Source organism: Acipenser ruthenus, chromosome 3 (assembly GCF_902713425.1).
Source record: "Acipenser ruthenus chromosome 3, fAciRut3.2 maternal haplotype, whole genome shotgun sequence".
Classification (NCBI taxonomy): domain Eukaryota; kingdom Metazoa; phylum Chordata; class Actinopteri; order Acipenseriformes; family Acipenseridae; genus Acipenser; species Acipenser ruthenus.
The window spans coordinates 27,801,696-27,827,502 of record NC_081191.1 but is presented as its reverse complement, the minus strand read 5'-3'; the positions used below and the strand labels follow the sequence as shown (position 1 = coordinate 27,827,502).

General features: G+C 38.3%; 1 protein-coding gene and 1 non-coding gene across 5 annotated transcripts in view; both read right to left on the bottom strand.

Moving 5' to 3' along the window:
• LOC117394466 (protein Jumonji-like) overlaps positions 1-25,807 on the bottom strand; it is a 144,854-nt gene that overhangs the window by 87,864 nt on the left and 31,183 nt on the right. The gene's annotated exons all lie outside the window — the stretch shown is intronic.
• On the bottom strand, positions 14,448-14,614 carry LOC117395073 (U1 spliceosomal RNA). Its single transcript, XR_004543456.3, has one exon. It is a non-coding gene; the product is annotated as a U1 spliceosomal RNA (small nuclear RNA).

Here is a 25,807-nt window from a genome sequence, read left to right as displayed (position 1 = left end):
CTCAGAGTAACTTTAACTTAGGTTGCACAATGCAAGCAAACTATAATTCTTTCCCTCTTCTCCATGCACTTCAGCCTGGAAAGATATTTTACAGGAGAACACTAAATATCAGAATACCAAAAGTCAGCCTGCAACAGATCTGACATTATTGATAACTGGAAATCCTGTGGCAGATGTGTCCTCTTAGGGACCAGGCAGGAAGCACAGAGCAATTTCTCAATTACAACAGTACTTAACTGGAGGAAGATGCTGGCTTTCACATGTGAGCTTTTATTGACAGTATAGAAATGGAGGCCATGTCATATTTACTCAATCTATTCTCTGATGGTCAAGTAAACACTGCAACTACTGTAGTTTCCCTGTTTTGTGAAGGCTAATTCAATCTGATCATCTAACCAAGTGTACTGTATAATAAATCTCCATCCTCCAGTATAGGCATAATGCTTCAGGATTCTAAAGCTGGAATCCGTCAGTAGTTGCAAGTACTGTACAGTACAGTGGAAATCCTCTAAAATAACAAATCAACAAGGCTCCACGTGAAATTGTTTTAGAGCTATATTTTAATCTTCATTTGAAAGGAGTTACTGTAACCGAGAGGTCTTGATGGCAATGTGGTACTGTAGTTCCTGTATTACTGAATAATTAATTCCTGAACAAATGTTCTTACAATAACATGGAGAAACCATTTAATGTACAAGTAAGTTTACAAACAATGTCAGTGCTACAGACCATCATTCAGACCTTCCCTCAGCTTCATTCCTTGAATAATAAATTTAACAATTCAATAAATGAATAAATACAGTAGCTCATTCCTCGTAATTTAATACAAATAAAAAATATCCATGTATAAATCAAGGTGGACATCAGACAGTGCATTAAGGATTAAGATTATTCAGAAAAAAAATGCGGTAGTCAGAACCAGTCTGCATTTTTTATTGTTAATAAAGCTGGCTCTACTCTTAAACATGCAGTTGCTTGGGGCCTCTCGGTAGCTCAATAAAAAAGTTCACAGGAAGAGAGAGACAAAACAGGGAGACAGGCGGTGCAAATCTTTATTCTGACATTCATGTATTTATTTGACACTTTCAAGATTTGGATGGCCGAAACATAAATAAACGGAACAGATTTCAGAACTTCAATATTGTAAACACAAGAACAAAGAATATAACATGTCAAATATGGATTTAATTTAAGCAGAAACGTTTATTTATCTAAACTTTAGACTTGTAATTAGATAAGATCCTCTTGTTTCCATGAGGCTACTGGAAGAAAATGAGGGTGTTTCATAATATTGGCAAGCTACAGTACATTGCTAATTTTGACGTACTACAGTTACTCTGGCCTACCAAAAAATAAATAAATAAATAAATAAATAAAAATAAATAAAAGTAAAACCTGCGCTGCTGACAAAGATGTGTTCCATATCTGCTATACAATGCTATTCTGTGCATTTTATAGATTTAAATTTACTGGCCATGCAACCTTTTTACATCCACACCTCCAATGCATATTTACTGTACTCGGCTCTAGTCTGCCAAGACCCACACCCTCACACACTTCTATAATTAGCGTAACTGGTTACCTCAAACTCTGCCAGCTTGAGGGGGGCCCCAAACTGTCTGCTTGTATGTGAGAAGACAGCCAAGCACGGAGACCAGCTCCTCCAGCAAACAACTCATTTGCACTTGATAGGTATACTAAATAAAACAGACACAGACATGTTTGTAGGATCGGCTTGCCTTTGAATAAAAAATATTGTCGACATGTTTCTCTACTGAACTAACCTTATGGCAGAACAATCAGAATAGCTCTTTGTTATACCAACTTGATCCTTAAAGACCTCTAGGTCCTCTATTCTGGCAAAAATCCTAGCTGCTTGGCTGGCAGGATTTAAAGCAAAAGCAATCGTGTTAGCCTCTGGTCACTTAAATTAATCAATGGGGAAGACCTTGATCCTGCTGCTTAAAAAAGTCACATTCAAGACCAAGTACGCTACAGTAGTAGAAGCCATATTGTATGCACCAAAGGGCAGGTGGTCGACTGGAGCTTCAAGTAAGACTGAGGATAAGACAGGTTTCACTAATCTTCCACCAAATACACAAACATGACCTCACGCAATACTTAAAGCTACTAGTATAATAATTACAGGGCTCCACAGGGAATATACTGAATGAGAACATGTTGGCTGCCTGTTATGCAAGACCCCATTTCTCTGACTAGTTTGAACATTCAGTAAAATAAGGCAACAGTAAAACTTTGCAGACCAGCGATGGAGAGGTGACGGAGAAGGGGAGTTTATTTTCATAAATACAAGCTAATGCCCAGCGACAAAGCCACCATTGTGTCAAGCAAGCACTCTGTCAAGAGAATTAATTTTGCACAGATGGTGCAAATATTTTTTTTCTTTTTTTAAACTGTTGGCAAACAACTGGGTGCCTGATGTAGGGAAGTAGTATCTGGTGTTGACAAAGTGTCTCACTTTTGTCCTTAAATAACCCATCTACTTTACCAGTCAACTTGGTAGACTTCTAACCCCATATTTAATGGCACTGCGCTAATCCAAAACACCAAAAGTGAGTTAAACTTAAAAGTAAAAAAACTGGATCATTTACAGTATGTTATTAGTTAATGTAGGCAAAGCCTAGTAGACAAACAAAAATGTATTGTACAGTCAAATTTGTATTGCGAACCCTGAACTAAGTGGTCACAAATGTTCTGTCCCTTTGGTGCCTAGTTTATTCAGGTTTCAGTGATCACCACTGTCAAATCACACTTACTGTACAGTGTGCTATTTGGACCATAATTACTGCAAATGTCTAGTAATGAAAGCAACATATGGCTTCAAAACATTTCCTTTTTTATCCCTAGGACCGCTACAATTTAACAAATGTACAGAACAGGTGTCTGCTGTTTCATGGACATCCTCACGGTTGTGATGTACAGTGTTTGTATCCAAAAGGAACTTCGATTAGGATTGGCAACAGAACATTGATTCCTACTTCAAAACAAAGGGCACAGCAATTAGGTCAAAACATCTTTGCTCTACTTATAGAGCAGTTACTGACATGCTGTAATGCTGACATCATCCGTCACAAAAATATGCATCCCACAAATCTTTTACTGTAGCAAACAATGATTGGAGCCACTGGCACATGCTTGCTCGGCGGACATGGTGATGGCAGGTAAAGTTAAGAGATCTGTATATTCAAGTCAGGGAAATGTTTGGCAGAAACATTGCTACAGTTTTGGCCAAAAGAAGAAAATCTGGACAACATGGAAGAGCAGAGATAGGATTTAAATTGCGGACATGTGGGGTCAAGCTCGCAAAAGGTCACCAAGAAGCAGGTGGTCAGAGGACCAGGTTACTCCAGCCAGAGAGACTAGGTTACTCCAACACACTCGCCACGGGTGAACAACGCTTCTTAAAAAGGACCTGTCAATAATGATTGATGATCTGCACTCAATGAACTCCACTCTCTTCAATTTTCCAGTTTTTTTCCCGGCCTCTGCCAGATAATGCCCTTTGCATAACAAACAAAGCAGCACACACTGAATTCCTGCAGAAAACTGCAGCATACCCTTTCATTTTTTTTTTCCTTGTGGTCTTGCTACAAGAGAAGTTTAAATAATGAACAACCCCCACCTTTTCCCCAGGCTCCCGTATTAGTCAACGTAGGGGGCATTCTAAATGAAAACCGAATGATGTCATTCTGCATTATTTCCCCGACAACTTTCATGGTAAAACTTGCTGATTGTTTCTGTATACTGTTGTGAACAGAAACAAAAAAAAAAATGTTTATTACAGAGCGTGTTTCCAATGAAGTGTCAGACAGGCTCCCATCAGGCTACAGATCTAATCACGTAAGTGTTCTTTCACAAAGTGAGAAACCAATGTTATAACAAATTAAGGCTATTTTGGCTGTTATGCAGCCATACTGACATATTGGGCACTGAAAACAGCAACAGATCATTGAATTTCACAATACATCAAAAAAAAAAAAAAAAAAAAAACAAACAAAAAAAAAAAACACAACAACACACACCACACCCAATCAGGCCACCCCAGCTATATTGATGTTTTCAACACTTACTCTATTTTGTAGACAATCCCTAAATCCAAAGTTACAGTACAGCTAGTTTTTTTCCACTCTGTTATATTATTGTATGAGTATCTTAGATAAGTTCCACACAATACCTTAAAAATGTAGGTCAAAGCTAAAACTGGTATACTTATTTTCCTGGGTTCTTTTTATTTTTTATTTTAATTTAGTTGTCACCAATGATGATTTTTAGCCCGGTTTTCTCCCCAATTTGGAATGCCCAATTATTTTTTATCCCGGTTCACCACTGCAACTCCCGCCCCGACTCGGGAAACGGCAGCAGACACATGTGTCCTCTGAAACGTGTCCTGCCAAGCCACCTTTTTCCGCGCTGCAGGTCTACAGAATAGCCACCAGACCCATAGTGCTGGAGGACAACACAGATCTGAGTGGCTTCTACAGCAGACCCGCAGGCACCCTATCAGCCACATGGGTCGCTGGTGCGCAGTAAACCGAGGGTTACCCTGCCGACCTGAGCCCTCCCCACCCAGATGGCGCTCGGCCAATTGTGCTCCGCCCCCTGGGAACTCCCGGCCACGATCAGCGATGGCATAACCTGAACTCGAACCAGCGATCTCCAGGCTATAGGGCGCATCCTGCACTCCATGTGGAGTGCCTTTACTGGATGCGCCACTTGGGAGCCCCCTATTTTCCTGTTGTTTATACCATGTACTCAATGGTATGTGGCAATGTAGAATTACACTTTAACCCCTTAGCCTCAAACCATTTTACAAGACTGACTATTATACAGACACCTGTGCACACAACTCCAGATGCAGTGGTTCTCATAGAAATACTATAGTAGAGTAACTTACATACTGTATTTAAACATCAGTTATTCATGCAAATATTTTCATATGTTATACTTTGTGCTAGGACGAATATGGGGTTTTCATGTTTGGATATTCGCTCATAATTTAGGGGGGCGTGGCCTGTGTTTGTGCCTTTATTTTACAGCAAGACGTTACACTATATAACATGTTAAAGTATAGAAATATCCCAAGAGTAAAGAATGTGTTGTGTAGGCCTTACTTTACCCCAGTGAATAAACTACCAAAAAAAAAAAAAAAAAAAAATATGCCAAATAGCAGGTCAAGTTAAACATCGTTTTGTTTATTCCCAAAATAAATAGTACACAAAAGTTGACAATGCATTTTATATATTTTTACTTGTTTTTCATTCCTGTCCATTGCCGTTTCTTTACAGGAAACAGTGACCATAGACACGTTTTCATAAAGTAATTCATGAAGTGTACTTGTGGCTTTTTGTAGCTGAATAAGCAAACGAAAACTGAAATTTAAACTTAAACACTTCAAAAAAAGCTCATCGTTTTGGTTCTCATTTATACACAATGCGTGTATCAATGCCCCGGAAGCAGCTTGTTACAGACACTTCCATCCAAGCTTCCCTGGATTGAATCGTCGGCCCAAATGCTGATTAGAGAAAATGTTTCTACACCACTGCATCACATCATCAACAAAAATATGGTTAAACAAAAATGTTCCTCGAGGAAATGGAACCTTCACGTCAGCTCACGAGCAGCCGTCATGCATTTGGTCTGACTCAACCCAGATCAAAGCGTGTCAACCCACATCCTCAGCTGGGTCACTGGGACCCGGGTACAACCCAGGTACATGGTTTCACAATACGTGGGATTGGGACCCCGGGCAGCCAGAACCCGGGTCCAGACCCAGGTAGGAGTGCCAGTGTGAAAGGGGCTTAATTTAGAACCTGACTCAAGGACTACCACCTGAGGTGGTTTCGACTCCAGTTCTTGAGTACAGTATTAAACACTGCCTTTTAAGCCAGTTTAAAAGGCAACCAATATGGTTTAAAAGGCATAGTGTGGACAGGGCGTAAAAGAATGGACAACATCAGCAGCAAATAAACTCAAGTCCAGTATTTTTTCTATGTAGTTATTCAATTAAGCATGTACAGTAATTCCTACACAGTAGAATAGCATTAGGTCTAAATTTACTGGAATTATTTTCTTACAGTAGCACCACGTACTTAAAGAGCTGTAAATGTTTACACAAAATGAAAACTCGAGGGGAGAAAAAAAAAAGGGGGGGAGCAGAATAGGATACATTTGATATCAATGAGACTTTGTCATATGTTAAACACAGTAGCTTGGACAATTTTCAAATGAACTTTAATGGTGTATAACCTGAAGCCAATGTTGTTTTACCTTGATGTTATCCTGCCCCTAAATTATTGGTCTTGCTTTCAATCTATATAAGTAAGACTGGCAACCTTCTAAAAATGTGATCAGTTAAAACATAAGCAGTGGTTCCAAATTGGTAAATTCCAACACTTATTTTTAGGGTAGTTCATATTAGGATTATCCAAACAAATACTGTAGAAGTTGACCTCAAAACACAACATAAAATCTCCAAGTACAGAACTTTCAGATACAATTTCCATTTTAATAAAACGCCTGTTTCGCCAGGTTGGATTTTAAGGAAACATGTTTGGAACACAAGTGCAGTCCAAATTATAAAATCAAATAATTTTTCTTTCACAGTGTTTACCAAACTGTAAAACAGATTTTTTTTTCTGGGGAACTTTGATATTACACATTTAAGACATACTACATGCATTGTTCCACCTTATAAGACTTCCTGTCTTGTAACAACATATAAAACGACTTACTGTTCCGGGTTCAGTTTCATAGTATTGCATGCTAAACAAACATTCCTCAAAAAACAATATAGTAGCTGCTCGACATTTAAACCTGGAAGTGATTGTGGTTGGTCTGCCTGTTTGTCTCCCTCCATACTTGTTGTGGTAAACCACACTGGCATTCCAGAGGACTGGGGTTCTTTACAAGCTCCAGAAGATCAAATACCTGTAAAATGGCCACCATCATGATTTTATTTATTTTTGGGGGGGAACCCCCCACCCCCCCCACAGGGTCCCAGTCTCCAAGTACCCATATTACAAGACAACTGCAGCTTTGCGTGAGCTACTGTAATAGATTTTGTTTCGACTGTATGGGTCCAGAAAAGTCATTTGATTTGCCAAAGGTCACAGAAGGTATTTAGTACGGTCTTTGAATGTAGCAAACACCATTGTGCAGAATATCTGCTTGGCCACACAAAACAAGGCTTTTAAAAAAAAAAAGTTTCAGTCGCAGGATGGCAAGCCAGCGCAGACAATGCAGGGAACTGCATTAATGACTGTATGTTATCTAAGTATGAACCCTGAAGTCTCAAAATATATTCCAATTACATTTTCCTGAATCTGTTCCATACAAATTATGTTATGCTTGTATGTCCAAATAAAATAAAAAAAATAAAAAAATAAAAAAAAACTTAATTTCTCGTATTTTGTTTAGTATAATGGTTGTCAGGCGATAAAACCTATTGGAAACCAAGCTGAGTAGCAATTAACTTAACGACCATCTGACTTGCAGCCAGCACCCAATTCTCATAAAATGTAAAACCAAAGTGCTTGTTACAGAGTTGGGGCTCAAATTTCCCACCTCAGTCCAACACTAGTACCAGCTATGCCAATACTACTGTATTTCAACTACCGTACAGTATTGGACCTATGTTTGGTGGAGAGTTATTTTCCCTATAGTGAACCTCTGTTACAGGTTGTGGTGAAATCACATGTGGCAGTTGTACTATGTCTGAAGCACTACTGTATTCATAGATTAGGAGGCATGAAATTCAGTATCTAAAAAGTGCAACATTTCCTGTGTACTTGCTGCATTCCTGTGTGTGTGGTGGTTGTACTTTACAATAGCCCACACAGTATTAAACCTCAATGGTTAATTTAAGTAAAAATCAATTTAATACATTAAAAGACTGATGATGGGACAGACTTCACTTATTGAAAAGCTATTTCCTTTGGATAGAGGCTCAAAAGTACAGTTGAAAAGCCATTTGAATTAAAAAGCTCAGCCCTATTTGTTCAGTGGTTACAACAAACTACACTGCTATATGACACAGCACTACATGCAGAAAACTACTACTTTATACATTTAGAGCAGTTTAACACACAGATACCATCTCCAGCACACCATCTCCAACAATCCTTGGATTTGCATTGCATGATAATCCAAGTAATGTTTTAGTTATCTGAAATCTATTTGAGGTTTTCCCAATTTTTACAGTGACAGCTTGATTAAAAAGGGTTCCATCTGAGGAAAGCTGATCTGTACTACAAACCACCTCTGGGTTCATATTAATTGGCCTCAAAGGGTTTCCTTTTTTTTTTTTTTTTTTTTTAAAAAACATCTTCATTTGCAAGACAAATAATGTTTTATAGTAACCACAGCCTTACTGTACTTTTGCTTGAATTATATACTGTGCTTAAAATGGACAATTGGGCAGGACAGTCCTAGCCTTAATGTATCCAGGATGGCATTTGTCCCGAATTCGTAGACAGTGCAATCTTACAGTTTAGTGCCACAGTCAAACCATAGTAATGATAGCACATCTGTTTATAGCGCATCATAGCACCGCCCCTGCAGTATTATTTTGCAATGCCTTACATTCGCCAGTTAAAACAATAAATAATAAAAAAAATAAAATAAAAAAAAAAGTATATCCAGGTGCGCCCCCAGAAATCTTTCACGTGGTACGCACATCTGAACAAGCCGATAACAAATCAGCAACAGCTATTTGAAATACAGACTTAAAAGGAAAAACTAACTAAAAAATATTTCATGCTCTTTCCATTTCTATTCATTTTACTCTCACAATCACTACAACTAATCATTATCCCCGCCCCGCCCCGCCCCGCCCCCCCCCCACACTCTTCTGGGGAAACTAAAAAATAAATAAATAAATAAATAAATAAATATATGTAAATATACCCCAGCATAAGAACTGGCAGGTGTCCCATTTTTGCATTTTGAAAAGGTGGTCACCCTACTTGAAACATGCAATGCAAAACACAACGTATATTAGGGCTGTGCGTCGGCAGCTTCTCCACGATACAAGGGTCACAATACAATAAATTAAGTGTGAAACAGAATTACACAATTATTGTCCCTATTGATAAGGCAAGTGTTTAAAATAAAACAGGTTAAGATTCACAACCTGCTTTGCTTTTGTTTTCTGATTAATCCTTAATAAAAAAAAGAAAATATTGTAAATAAAACAATAATGTTTTTTGGAAACAAATGCTTTAGAAAAAAAAAATGTATTGATCAGTTTTGCAAAAACATCTGAATCTGACTTTTTTTTTTTAAATGGAGACTCATCTTAAACCAAATAGGTGAATGCTATCCTCTGCGTGGCCTCTTGTTTTACAGTAATAGATTTAATACAAGGACAGGTAAGACGTGTGCATATATAAACTTTAGTTTTCTACAACACTGTAGGGATGCAAATGAAATGCACTAGGGACTGGCAATGTTTTTGGCGCACACAGATGCACAGACAGTTTTGAACGACTGAATGTTTCCCGTGTAGATTATACACTGGAGCAGCAGATGTTATCATACCTGCATTGTCTCAGATCTGACATTTTCAACTGTGATGGCGATGATGATCCTTAAACTCAAAATGTACTGTTGTCTGATGGTGTTGTTTAAAATAAGATTTGTTGCAGCTTCCATCACAGATATTTGAATCTTGTTTACATTGTTTCAAATAATGCAAATTGTAGGCCTACTTCCTGACAATGGATGCTTGGGTTTTCAATTAGGGTTAAAATAGGATTATTCCATATTTCTTGTATTTCTTACACTTGACTCAACATTACAACCTGCACTGTTCTTCTACAGGACATGGCAATGTTAAAAAACAGACACAACCACCGCATACATTTAATGTAGGCTGCTTCCTTGATGTCTAGAACATGGTAGCAGCAGTCTTCTTTCACGTTGCCTTTGGTCTCAGAGGGCTGTCAAATGTAGTTTTGTTTTTATCTCAGCTGTTCAGTACATTTATGGCGACCTTAAATAAATCAACATTGACTTTTCTGTGTTTCTGCTGTCACACTTTGCTGGCTACTCTGTTCAAACACAGTGGGTATTTGCTGGGTCACGAAAATACAGGCTTCAAAACACAGCAATAACCTACGACAAACTTGCATTTGGAGCACTGAAGTGACTGTAGGCAAGCAGATTAATCTGTCTAGGTACACACACACTTATCGTGCAGCAGTGTGAAGGATATTGAAAAGGGGCTTCAGAAGGTTGAAAGATTTGTATTTCCTTTTTCTACAGCTGTTCTCTAAACCAAAATAAAAACCCTGCAATAAAAAAGAGAATACATCGTAAGCCTTGCAATCCCCCAGCATATGGGGTACCAGTTTGCTTTAAATGGGACATTTATTCTCAAAATAAGACCCCATATACTATCCTGAACATAGGTGTGAATATTTTCATTTTAACAACCATACAACTATGGTCTCATATTACTATAGTTGAGACTTCAGCAGAAGGGAAAGGAAATCATTTGCTTATAGAAGAAGTTATAAAGTCCACTAGTAGAATGATCATATAACCTGTGATAAAAAGCTGATAGGCAACTTTAGTATCCAACACCATTTCAGGACAATGGCAGACACCCAAGACCTGAAAAACTGGGTGTTGCAATATCAGTAGTTTATTTTTCCCTCTTGAGACAGCATAATTTGGTAACGTACCCCTCTACACTGTAAGCAGCACCTTTAGGCCAACAATCACTTTGAAGGAGCTACAGAGTTCAGTGGCTGGGAGTGGAGTAATGGTGCACCAGTCAACCATATCAAGAGCTCTGCATAACACTGGCCTGTATGGGGGGGTGGCAAGAAAGAAGCCTTTACTCAAAAAGTACCATCCGAAAGCACGAGAGTGACCCAGCTGCGATGTGGGAAAAGGTTTTGTGGTCAGATGAGACCAAGATAGAGCTTTTTGGCCAAAACTCAAAGCGCTATGTGTGGCACAAACCTAACACTGCCCATGCCTCAAGACACACCATCCCTACAGTGAAGTATGGTGGTGGCAGCATCATGCTGTGGGGATGCTTCTCATCAGCATGGACTGGACATCTTGTTAAAATTGAAGGAAGAATGGATGGAGCAAAATACAGGGAAATACTGCAAGAGAACCTGCTTCAGTCCGCTAAAAAACTGAAGCTTGGGAGGAAATTCACCTTTCAGCAGGACAATGATCCCAAGCACAAGGCCAAAGCAACATTGGAGTGGCTCAAGAATAAAAAGGTGAATGTCCTACAGTGGCCCAGTCAAAGTCCTGATCTCAATCCCATTGCCAGTGTGGCACTATTTGAAAATTGCGGTCCACAAGCGTCGTCCAACCAACCTGAACAACCTGGAGCAAATCTGCCAGGAAGAATGGGCCAAAATCACTCCGACACTGTGTACAAAGCTGGTACATACTTACCCCAAAAGACTTAAAGCTGTTATTGCAGCGAAAGGTGGCTCTACCAAATATTAATGTGTGGGGGTTGAATACTTATGCAAGCAAGATATTTCAGTTTTTTTATTTTTCTTAAAAATATTTCCCAACATAAAACCAATGTCACATTACAATAATTGATTTTGAGTTTCAGTGTTTTAAAATAAAATATCAAATAGAACGAAATTTCAATGTACCATTTGTAATTCAGTAATATGAGAGAATTGGTCAGGGGTCTGAATACTTTTGCAAGGCACTGTGTGTGTGTGTGTGTGTGTGTGTGTGTGTGTGTGTGTGTGTGTGTATATATATATACTATATAGTTTCTTCCAAGCTTGTTCCTGTATGAATATCTGCAATCCTGCTGTTTTGAAGTGACAACGTCAGCCTCCTGTGGGCCTCGTGTAGGATTTTTAATATGACCACTTCAAGCTTCCTCCACAGAATGTTACACCCTTTCAATCACCATTTTCGCTGACAGTGTGGATAGAGTAATATTACACGTAGCAATCAATTCCAAGGGCTTGTACTATGCATTACATAGAATTGAGAATGACATGGCTCATTAATTACGTCGTCATGCCTAAGATTCTACTTTAACCTCAGAACCAGAGGCAGAGAAAATGGCTCTGAGAGGGAATATATAACCTCCATTTTAATGTTGAATTTAAAAGACTGGAGTGTACACATAGTACAAGACTGAATATCAATAACCACAAAGATTAGAATAATTCTGATTTTCAGCTACAGTACAAACCACTTCTAACCCTAAACATTAATATAAAAGGAGGGGGGTTGAAACTTGTAGAGGGTGTCAAGTTTAAATGCTTTAGCTTATTAGGGGTTTAAAAACTCAGCTACCTGTACTAAATACATTCCAAACATTATTCACTTCGCTTTGTTTATTTTAAAATAATGTTGGTTTTACTTTGCTTTGTTTGGGTTGGTTCCTAGATCATTTGCCTGCTGTACTAGCAATTATACAATTACAAAATAAATACAAAAAAGCTAAGGCCTAAATCTTAGGTTTGAAAATCCCATCCCCTAAAATGGGAAATCACCCAACAGCAGCTTACTGCAAGTACATGGTATTTTGTTTTCATGGTTTTAAAAAAGGTAAAACTCCAGGTGTCTATATATCCATTCATGAAAAATACATAAAACATTTAAAGAATCAAAAAGTAGAATACATTTCACAGACACCCTGCTGTACTGTAAGATTATACAATAATTACATCAGTTTCTGGTTACATAAACCACAAGCACAAGCATGCAGTGGTAATATCACTCTCAAAATCAACTTCTTCCATAATCTCTCTCACACACACACAGACTGTGGCAGGCAGTCACATATTCTGCACATTCTGATGTTGTCTCCCACCTCATTTTTCTGTCAGGTGAATTTGGAAACCAAGGTGTCCCTGACCAGGTCTGATTGACATGCTTGTTAATAATGGTCTGCAGGGTGTAAATGTGGTCTGTTGTGCAGAATACTTTCCGTAGGTTACTGGTCACACAGATACCCCTATAATTATAAATTGGTGTAATGATCCCTTTGTTCCAAATATCTGGGAAGCAGCCTGTGCTCAGAATCATATTAAAGAGTTTCACGAGGGCCTCACTGTTGATTTTCTGGTATTGTAAATGACTGGTTTCCATTTCTAGGTGGGTGGGAGTTTGTATAAATGTGCAGGTGTATTTACATTAATGCTGGGCTGTGCTGACCTTTTCAAATACAGCACTGTCTGGCTGTGGTCTGAGGGTGGAATGTGGCCCGACTAAAAGCTGTTAATGACCTGTGGGTCCATGTCAGTGATGAAAGAGTCCACCACACGGTAACCTCAAGCAGGAGTTGAAGGAGACTCTCCTCTAGTCCGTCCATTTACAATGTACACTCCTACACTTCTGCAGCAGCTGTTTCCCATTCTTACTGACTTCATTATCATAGCTGTTTCTGTTTAGTGTGATAGAATCTTGGTACAAAGGAGAATTTCCTAAGATGTACTTATATCCCTCTATTGTTATAAAATAATTCTCTCTGCCGGTTCTGGAATTCAAATCTCCACATAGCAGTACATTACCGAGTGTCTGGAAGTGCAGCACCTCTGACTCCAGCTTGTGGAAAACCTCCTCATTAAAGTAAGGCGAGTCACAGGGCGGTATGTATGCAGCACACAGGTAGAGATCACTGTTCATTTGGAAAATGCTTCCTTTCACCGTTAACCATAAAATGTGAAACTCCTCTTTCTCTGCCACGTTTGATTTTCTTATTCTTTAGGGAGGGCACTCTGAGCTCCCCATACCCCAAGGGACACTGACTAGAAACATCTGCACCGAGCCATGTTCAAAGAATAATTACATACATGTCTCTTAAAATAAATTTACAAAAATCAGAGATCAGGGGTTATAAATGGAGATTAGATAAAGGGGCATTCAGAACAGAAAATAGGAGGCACTTTTTTACACAGAGAATTGTGAGGGTCTGGAACCAACTCCCCAGTAATGTTGTTGAAGCTGACACCCTGGGATCCTTCAAGAAGCTGCTTGATGAGATTCTGGGATCAATAAGCTACTAACAACCAAACGAGCAAGATGGGCTGAATGGCCTCCTCTCGTTTGTAAACTTTCTTATGTTCTTATTAAAATATGTACTGAATACCTAGTGTACAAAACAGTGTAAGAGAAGTGCTATGATAGAATAGGTTTGAAACATACAAAATATATGCCAACACTAATCATTTTAATTTTCTTCATTCACCATCTTGACAGCAAAGCGCTGTATAGCATAAGCTGTATTGAAAGAAATGTCTGGAACCCCTCTGCTGTTTGGGAATTTTTTTGTTAAAATGCCCAGACGACCAAAAAAAAAAAAAAAAAAAAAAAAAAAAAAAAAAAAAAGTTAGATGCAAACTGTGCAAGCGACAGTTGATGTATCATGGAGGCACATCCAATCTCTGGGGTCTATCTAGTTCTATCTTGGACCCGAATATCAAGGGAGAGCGCGAACGCAATCCCCCCCACTACCAGAAAATTATGCAGTCGAGATTCCTGCATTTGGGGAATTCGCAGGGGTCAGCACAGCCGGAGTGCGATGGCCGAGCCTCGCCCTGGGTGAACCACCTTCATGATCATGGCATCTCCCCTGCCAGGTAAGTAGTAGTAGCAGTAGTAAAATGTTACTGACTGATAACCTGCTTGGAACGGTGACTATTAAATTAAGTTTGTTTTGCCTGGGTCCGCTGCAGTTAGTGCTGCTGAAATGCAAGCTTACGCACAAGCAGCATCAATTACGTGTAAATAAACAACGTGTATTTTTATTTAAATTATAAAAACATGATTACTGTTCTACATAATGTTTTTTTAAACTACATGTGAATGTTTTATTCCATTTATATGGCTTACCTGTAAAAGAGGATTTTCAATCAAACATAAACAAGTAGCTATGGCGACGTCACCACTAAATTATGCAAATGAGTACCATCAAAGATTCGAACCTTCCTTCGGTAACGTGTTCTGAACCGTCGAAGGTCAAAATGTACCCTTCGTTGCAGCCCTAGAGAGCACATTAAATAAGTGTGCTAGTAATGTCTCTCTCATAGTAATCATGCAGATTAACGCACTACAGTATAAGCTAAACTGATGTGAAAAATAAATACATTTACGAACATCTATATTAACCATCAACAAATGCCACACAACAGAATATGGCCACTAGATGTCGAAAAATCCCACAGCATGAATCGCATCCAACACTAATAACTAAAAATCCTGCAGCATGAACTACATCTAACACTAATAACTGTACCTAAATTGATATTATTTTGATGTTTCCAGTACTTCCAAGAACGCTTGTACAATCTATCTATTATAATGATTGAATTTGCATCTACCAACTCTGAACTCGCTGGATTTATATCTCTGTTAGTACCAAATTTGACACTCAAAGGTCGGTAAGGCTCTGTATATAGCAATATATTACACTGTAGGCTACTATTCTGAAATGCTAAGCAAAACATACACCAACTAATACAACAGTACATTCTTCACATATTATCAAGTAGCTAAAGGGGTACTGCAGAGAACCACCCCCCCCCCCCCCCCCCAAACAGAACATTACTCTTTCCCTTTTTAAAACACTGCTTTCTATCCTTGTGCAGTCCACCCAGCTGGGATCAATTTCTCTTGAGCGACATCAACACACTGCAGCTGGAGTTTGGACGACGGCCCTGGTAATTGCAAACATGTTTGTGCACATGTTTTAAACCAACCAAAATTGAAATAAAAATATTGTATTAAAAAAAAGGGGGGAGGAGGTGGGGTTAAGGCTGCAGACATCAAACTAGTTCAGTTAATAGCTTCCTCAACTTAAACAATGCGTTGGTCCACAGCGAACAAAAATAATATAGGTGGTCTGTGGTCCAGTGGTTAAATGAAAAGGGCTTGTAACCAGGAGGTCACTTCAAGTCACTTAACCTCCTAAATAAGTGTCTTTCGATTGTAAGTGACTCTGCAGCTTATGCATAGTTCAGACCCTAGACTCTAAAGCCGGGTCCACACCCGAGCGATCCGTTGCACATCCCAACTGCTCACGTCCACATACAAGCGACTCGGTTGCATGCAACTAAGTTTCGCTTAAGTCACCTTGGAATTCTCAGCTATTGGACTGAAAACACTTTGAACAAATTGGCCTAATCAAGCAACCAATCCTGGGCCTGCCACTGAAGCATCAACCTGTCAGTCGACTTTCTTGTAGTGCAGATCAGGTTAATACCAAATTTGACACTAAACAGCCATTACGGTCAACTACTGTACAACACCAGGTATTGCCTTACTCGTCAAGCACTTTTGCTTAAATACTGAGGAATGGACAGATTTTCAGAGGTCTCAGAATTACGAGTTAAGGCTCTATAAAAGCAAGTCTGAATTGAAGGGCGTTGCTGCTCTCCTTGGCATGATGCAAAGAAAACGGTAACATAGCTTAAACGTCTATGCCCATTGAGAGGAATGGTTAACCAATAATAGAAAACATAAAATAATAAAATAGAAATGTTGGTTAGGACACACCAGTAACTGACAATATAAAAAGAGTAAAGCAGAGGAATTTATACAAACTGGTCAGATTAATTTATCATGAATTCGGGAGAGACTTTCTTTTTTACATTTTTCCATGCAACAAGACTTGTACACAAAAGAGAGGGGGGAGGGAAACAGGAAAATAAATAAAACCTTTAAAGTGCACAAAACAAACAAGACTTGTACATCAGCGGTTTTAATTTGAAGTAAGTCACCAACATTTCAGTATATAGCAGTGTGCAGCACATATGGGCCCGTTTAGTACAGTTCCTAATTAACAGGTTTTAACAATGTGTGAGAAACAGAAATAAACCTTCTACAAGAAATGGAACTACAGTGACAGATTCAATTAGGGCTGCAACGAAGGGTACATTTTGACCTTCGAAGGTTCGGAACACATTACCAAAGGAAGGTTCTAACCTTCTATGGTACTCATTTGCATAATTTACTTATAGCTACTTGTTTATATTTGATTGAAAATCCTATCTATTATTTTACAGGTAATCCATATAAAATGGAATAAAACAAACAAACATTCACATGTAGTTTAAAAATATGTTATATAGAACAGTAATCATGTTTTTATAATAAAATTTTAAAAAAACACGCATTTATTTACACGTAATTGAGCCTGCTTGCAATCTATACAGTGCTCAGTTTTTGAAATTAATTTGTCTTATCATATATTTTGTAGGTTTCAAAAATATTCTACCATAGCACTTCTCTTACACTGTCTTGTACACGAGATATTCAGTACATATGCATTATACAAAATCAAATGATCGAATTTTGCATGTGAGTGACATGTAATGTGTGATTTATAGTATTTCACACATTGTCAAAACAATTTCTGTTAATAGGAAGAAGAAAAAAATAAATAAAAAAAAAGTGTGTGAACCCGTTTGACGAACCTTTGAAGGTTTAAAACAATCTTCGAATCCCTGGCTAGCGAACGAACCTTCAAAACACAGCCCTAGATTCAATTAAACTTGTTTCTGGTGGGAAATATAATCTGGGAAAATGTGTTCAAACAGAAAAACAAAATGTACTACTATTCTGAAATGGATTAAAATGTGCAGTAAACTACTAATGAAGTGTTATTAAATGGGATCAAAATATTACTTAACAGGTTGGTCAGTTTACTGTATGAGAGCTACCCTATTCTCTTTCCATCACATTCTAGCAAAGCAGAAATGGCTTTAAAAAGGTTCAGTTCACTTGGCCACGCATGTCTCAGTATTTCACTTTAGTCTGAAATGTATTATCTAATTAAAAAAATAAAAATAAAAAAAACACACACAACAACCACACACACACACACACACACACACACACTGCACTGTAATGTTTGGCAAGAAGTAGCAATGAAAAGAATGTAATGCTGCGTGTACTTGGAAATAAATTTAAGACATAGCTGTTCAAACACTACACATTGCTGAAGCAGTCTGCACCATGGGTAGAGTTGCTCTTCAGTACTTGAGACCATTGCCAGTACAATTACAAGCTACAAATTCCAGTAAGAAAACAAACAGACTATGGTACAGCTCTAATACCTCACCGCGATAAAAGGGTTTCGGTGCTTTTACCAAACGTGGCAAAATCTTGGAAGCTCTTGTCCTGTGTCGAGAGGGCCCTGGGGGATTGTGGGATAGTATTGTGCTGTGTTTTAAAAGAAACCCATGGTAGTACTACGTTCAAAGAAATAACTGCCCAAGCAATAGATGCTGCAATTGAAAGCAGGTTCTACATAGATTTTAATAGGCCTTCAAGAACTCTAAAAGAGTCGGCCCAGATTATTAAAAGAATTTTCATTTCTTAATACTCCCACATATCACAATTATTTTAACCAAACTTCAGACAGCCATTGCAGGGCTGATGTGGCCAGCAGTGGAAACCCTCAAAAAAACTTTTTTACCAGTGGCCATATTTAAGGTAGTTTAAAAAAGGACCAGAAACATACCAACTAAAGGAACAATTTACAGCCCCTCCCACAGCCTACTTCTAGTAAGAGAACACAGAGCTGTAAGAAACTGCCTGTGCCTGCCAGCCTCACTACAGAACCAACAGCTATTACTTTAAAATAGCTAGTACTCTGTGCTCAATTGCTTTCTTGACAAAAGTAATTGAGTAATGGATTAAGCCATGCTAAAGCAATTTATTCCCTTCTCCAGAGGAGTGTTTCCAGAACAAGGTGGAAAATAATACAAAAAGACATGAAAATGGTATTTCTGGGTAATCTCAGATCCAAATGACTACGTAACTAAATTATTTGCTAAGGTTAAAAAATGTACCCAAGTGCTTCACCAATTCCATCCTTGACCTGCATAGAACCAGATGTGCTTGGCCCTGGGGAACTAGAAAAACCAAGATCTCCTACTGCTGCTCTCAAACAGAGTCCTCAACTAACCACTTCCTAAACTACAATGTGGGTAGCATTCTGTGTGCAGTACTAAACACTGTCAGGCCAGAGGTGTCCACAAAATCCACCACTATTGTAAATCTCCTACCCAGAAGCTTTTAGGTCACCAATTAGAGCAGCAGGATACTGCACAGAACAGTGCAGCAGTGTTGATTTTTTACAATTGCAGAAAATGAACAGGTTTGAAATCAGGTCTGGGAGGCATTCCCTGGCTCATTTTTCTACATGAAGAAACATTTTAAAATGTACTGTAGATGTTTCAGTTTTGTTTACTACTACAGTACACACTGTAGTTTCAGCCATTCCCCAAACATTTCAACTAGTGAAATAAAAAAATGCATTGAGAAAATTGTTAAATTTGCACCTTTATTATATATTTTGTGAGGGAAGGTTATTAGATTTACTTCTACTCTACTGTTTGTCAGTCACACACACACACACACGAATTGAGCAATGCCAGTGGATATTAAATTTGAATTTGTTCCTTAAAACAGCCCACTGCAGTTAAACTAAAATGACAGAAAGTCATCAACACATTGAAAAAAACACAAAGGTATTAGTTTAACCTCCCATGCAGATTTACAGAGATGCGATCCCCCCCCCATTGCTAATTCAGACATTCTCTGTACAGCTACAGTATGGTGTCTAAAATGTGCTTACTCCATCAATGATTATCTGAGCAGATAACTAAAGCTAACTATATTACAGCTATGGCCAAAAGTTCTGCATCACCCTACAGAATTAACTAATTTTGCTACAGAATTAATTTTAATTTTGCTTCAAAGTCGAATGAAACCTGCAGAATAATTTTATGTTAACATATTGAATTGCATACCGCTTTACAGTTTTCCATATACTTAATGAAAAACTAACAAAATGAAAATATTTGACATAGCTGTAGTACAGTTCTTAACCCTATGATCCCCAGAGTATTGAAGGCCAATTTAAATTCTATGAGACAAAGCAATCTGACAAACATGACCTCTACAAGGCTTTACGAAATAAAATCAGTGAAGCCTACATTTCCAAGAACACATTTAATTCGATTCTCCAGTAAAATAGGGATTATCGAAACCTCCATATAACCCAGTAGGTGTCGCTAGTGTTTGGCATGCATATTGGAGAAGGGCTTCTTCAGGAAAAGGAAAGAAAAATTGGTCCAGCTTACTGTGTCCGTAAGAAATTTCATTTTTTCTGGACACTGCCAAAATAAACCAGGTTTAATTTTCACTTGCCTGTGGTAAAATAATGGGAAGAGGTGGATAGGTGGCATATCCTTTTATCTGTACATTACTTTTAATAGGCAGGCGAGTAAAACACTTTCTACAGCTATGTAACCACCCTTGGGGATGATGTCCTTATTCTGCTCATAGAGCCTATTTATTATAGTAGTTGTCCTTGGCTAGTACCAGATTGGTAACACATGAGAAATCCTCCATTTATCCACGTCATGTTTCAATAGCCTGCACCCCACTATACTCAGTACCCACACACCCCATTACAAAGCAGATCTTCGACTCATTCACCATCACATGCATTACTACTGTAGGTAAACCAAGCTCATTACTGTATGCTACAAATGCAAATTAATGAAAAATAAAATAAAAAAAGGAAGTGGTTAAGTCCAGCTTTGCCTCTCTACCAAAGAAAGCAGGCTTGATCATTAACCATTAAAAAAAAAAGTACATTTTGTGGTCAAAAGATACTGGACCAGTTTGGCAGTGGAACAGGACTACAGGACTATAGTATTACTAGCTTCTTTCAACAGCAGCCTCTGAACCATAAAACCACGGGCTGCCCATGTGTTCATTCACCGGTGTGCGAGTTAGTCAGTAGCCCTGCTGTTCATTATAAAATTAATAAGCATGCTCCCTATCAAGTGCTTAAAAGAAACCGACAAAACCCTTTAGTCTCCCCGCTGACCGCTCTGTCATGGAAGCCGGCAGGCAGTATTAAACAACCCACCCTCTCCAATCCACATCCACCTACTGCAGGAAGCAGGCAAGGAGGTATTAAAATGAGAAAAATATCTTTTAAAATAACCCACTAGAGCAAATAATCTTCTGGCCACACAAGTGGAAAATAAATTAAACTAATGCACCATTCTGCTTTCTCCGATTCAATTCAAGGCACCAGATGGTAGCCGTTTCCAAGGAGTCTGCAATCCACAAGCCAGGTTAACGATTGGAAGTTTCTCCCTTTCACAGGAGTACAGCCTAACAGCCCCTAAGCTTTGTGCCAGGTTACTGTCGATAGGGAAGGGAGACAACAGTTGGAGCCACGACACAAGGGAAGGGGAGGAGGATTATAATTGAGGATTTAACATTTGTCACAGATGACACCACCATTTAAAAACTTTCCTCACAGTTAGTAAAATGTACAAAATGGTTGCGCCAGTCTGGTTTGCCTGTTTTCCCATGCCATGTACTATACAACATGTGCGTTTGTTTTTTCAACCCCCCACTCCTCTCGCAGCCAACACCAGACATGCAGACTGGCTTTCATAAGCCAATAACATGACCTTGTTTAATTACTGTATCAGCAAGGTTTTGGCGGTATCGGAAATAAAATCCTGAAAATTGTAAGCTCAAAACACAGTTTCCCCCACCCCCCCTACAAGAGCCAACTTCCCAACATTTCAATGTGTATGTATGTATGTATGTATGTATGTATGTATGTATGTATGTATGTATGTATGTATGTATGTATGTATGTATGTATGTATGTATGCAGTGCCTTGCAAAAGTATTCAGACCCCTGACCAATTCTCTCATATTACTGAATTACAAAATGGTACATTGAAATTTCGTTCTATTTGATATTTTATTTTAAAACACTGAAACTCAAAATCAATTATTGTAAGGTGACATTGGTTTTATGTTGGGAAATATTTTTAAGAAAAATAAAAAAACTGAAATATCTTGCTTGCATAAGTATTCAACCCCCACACATTAATATTTGGTAGAGCCACCTTTCGCTGCAATAACAGCTTTAAGTCTTTTGGGGTAAGTATGTACCAGCTTTGCACACAGTGTCGGAGTGATTTTGGCCCATTCTTCTTGGCAGATTTGCTCCAGGTTGTTCAGGTTGGTTGGACGACGCTTGTGGACCGCAATTTTCAAATAGTGCCACAGATTCTGAATGGGATTGAGATCAGGACTTTGACTGGGCCACAGTATTTCCCTGTATTTTGCTCCATCCATTCTTCCTTCAATTTTAACAAGATGTCCAGTCCGTGCTGATGAGAAGCATCCCCCACAGCATGATGCTGCCACCACCATACTTCACTGTAGGGATGGTGTGTCTTGAGGCATGGGCAGTGTTAGGTTTGCGCCACACATAGCGCTTTGAGTTTTGGCCAAAAAGCTCAATCTTGGTCTCATCTGACCACAAAACCTTTTCCCACATCGCAGCTGGGTCACTCTCGTGCTTTCGGATGGTACTTTTTGAGTAACAGCTTCTTTCTTGCCACCCTCCCATACAGGCCAGTGTTATGCAGAGCTCTTGATATGGTTGACTGGTGCACCATTACTCCACTCCCAGCCACTGAACTCTGTAGCTCCTTCAAAGTGATTGTTGGCCTCTCTGTGGCTTCTCTCACAAGTCTCCTTGTTTGAGCGCTGAGTTTTGAGGGACGGCCTTTTCTTGGCAGTGCCTGGGTGGTGTGATGCAGCTTCCATTTCCTGATTATTGACCCAACTGTGCTCACTGGGATATCCAAACACTTGGATATTATTTTGTACCCTTTCCCTAATCTATGCATTTGTATTACTTTATCTCTAACTTCTGTAGAATGCTCTTTGGTCTTCATTTTCCTTCAGATTCACAGCCTGACCAATGATCCTTCAACAGTGGGGTTTTTATGCATAAAATGTGACAGCAACTTTAATGGTTCACAGGTGGAGGTCAATGGTAAGGTAATTGTGTCCTCCTTAGGGCAATTTCTTTCTTCGTTGTGAACTGGGAGCTTCCACAGCACAGGGGTTGAATACTTATGCAAGCAAGATATTTCAGTTTTTTATTTTTCTTAAAAATATTTCCCAACATAAAACCAATGTCACCTTACAATAATTGATTTTGAGTTTCAGTGTTTTAAAATAAAATATCAAACAGAACAAAATTTCAATGTACCATTTGTAATTCAGTAATATCAGAGAATTGGTCAGGGGTCTGAATACTTTTGCAAGGCACTGTATATATATATATATATATATATATATATATATATATATATATATATATATATATATATATATATATATATAAAAAATCCAGGCTATACATAACCCTTGATACACCATCACATTTACAAGGGGGTCCTGAGGTAAAACAGCCACAGACTCACCAGTTCCATCTTTCACATTAAACGTTACGAATACATGCAGGTTTGTTCTGGTTTGCCTGTTTGAGACATTAGCACTATGTAAGAAAATCCTATGTGAGCTGCTACTATAAAAATGAGTAAGGAAAAGACCATTATAAATAATTGCATACTGTACATACAGCAAGTCAGATGGTGGGAGAGTCAAGTCAAATTGCAGGGCCTGCTTCCATTAAACAATGTGTGCTTCCCCTCACATTTGGTCTATTCTAAAACAGGAGTTAGGATTTAAATACACCCAATTCCCCTACAGCTCTCCCCATCCATCCACCAGTAATAGGATAGATTCACTAGTTTGACAAGACTACTGTATTTACTAATGCGGCTCTGTCAAGACCGGAATCTCTTCTTCACTCCAGGGGCACTTAGTCTTTTCTGTTTATTTCCCCAGTGATAATAAAATCTGATTTTAGGCTACTACACACAGGAAGAGACAGTGGAAAAGGTAATCTGTGAGTTAACAATGCTGCGATTGATAATATAAAACGAAATGGTAATTCCAAACAACCTCATTGTCTTAATTTCCCCCGAAGACAACATAAAAACTGCGACTGTCTTTTTGGGGTTAGGAACCATTGGCACCTGTAACACAAAATGACTGCCTCTAACTAGCTTTTAAAAAGACAGGCGAGAACACCGGAAGTGCAATCTCCCACTTTAATAATAATTATTTTATTTATTTATTTATGTTTAATGTGGAATACCTATGAATGTGCTATGATTAAGGCATGGTAATTGTTTGTACATTTCACAGGCAAGGCGCGGCAAAAAAAAAAAAGAATTTACGGAAAGGTCACCAAATAATGTAGTTTTAGCTACATCAGCATACACAAGAGCTTTTAAATAGCACACCAAAACCAATACTATAAAAGACTTTCTGGTCAGAGTTGAGGGTTTCCAATCCTGTGCAACAAGTCGTAACGAGCTGTTGAGATGTCTTTTTTGGAAAGGCGTACAGCCTTAACAGATCATCAAACCTTTCACCTGTCATTCTAAAATACCTCTCACTGTCACATACCTGCATCTCTCCAATTAATGTTTGAAATTCTCCCTTTCGGGTTGTCTGTTGGTTGAGAAGATGGATGTACCAACAACATTGCTTTTTATTTTTATTTTTTAAACCTCTTGTATAAGAGGTACAAACTCAACATCTACTTAAATGTCAATTTATCCAATTCCGTGAATGCAGTCTGTATAAAAAGTATGAACAGCTGCAACCACTTTGCACAGGTCAAAAGGACTGCAACACAATGCATTCTTCGTACAGCAAACAGTGAAGCTGCACAGCTTTTATAGCTGTATGCGCCTGATGTATCACGTTCATCTGCGACAAAAGTATGACCAGGCTTTGAGTTTTCCACAATTCTGAAAACAGCATGTTGTAAAGAAAATCTAAGTCAATAAACTTCTGTTCTCCGCATTTGTTCCTCTGTCTTTACAGAAAACAGCTCTCACAATTGTTGTATTTTAGCCGACACCAATTACTTGCTCGCTATCTCATTTGCTGACCTACATAGCTACACTTAAACGTTGCATGCACACCCAACCAACCAATTTATAGATACTCGCAGATTTGTATTTGCAGCGCATGACATACTGTATTTCCTTTAAATAAATGCAGCAAGCACCTAATCAAATGTGTTTTATATCTAAATTTCCAAGACTTTTCCGTGACAAAATCATAGCCTTAGCTATGATGCCAGTGCACGCCTTTTAAGCTAGTGCGAGGTCAGTCTGATCGAATATGAAAAAAGACTAATCGTCAGTGTGAGGAATGTGGAGCAGAATGTGATGCAGGTACAAAAAATACTTAAGTGCTGTATTAAGATAGTGTACAGAAAAACAATTGTAAAAAAAAAAAGTGTCTGAACTTGGAAACTTGTGTTGCACAGGTTTAACGTGCCCCGATAAATAAGAAAATGAAAACAATCAGGTGAAAAATCAGGTGGATTTTTATATATATATATATATATATATATTATATATATATATATATATATATATCAAGACTGAATAAATAAATTAAAATATTCAGGTAGAAATTGGGTTTTATTTAGAAAGAAATAAACAAATGCTTAAGCACAAAGTGTTAAGAACAAAGTTCTCGTCAACAGTTTAAATCCCCAACGTATGTATATTTCCACACATTGGGGTATGAAAACTTTTGACGACATCTATCTTTCTCAACTCTCTCTTTCTCTCACACACACTGTACATGGAGGCATTTCTCTGTTCCAATCAAGTTTTATTTTGTAGTGGAGTTGCAAGTATAATTGCACACAGAACATATGGGAAAACTAAACTTTACTCCATGCTGTTTTACAGAGAAACGATCGACTCTAACATCTAAAATGCTCTTGGCTTAAACACACACTCAAAACAAATAACTGGGAAGAAAAGTGTGCAAAAAAAGCAAAAACGTTAAAGCTATATTGCTGTAATTTTAAAAAAAAAACAACAACCCACATATTACACTA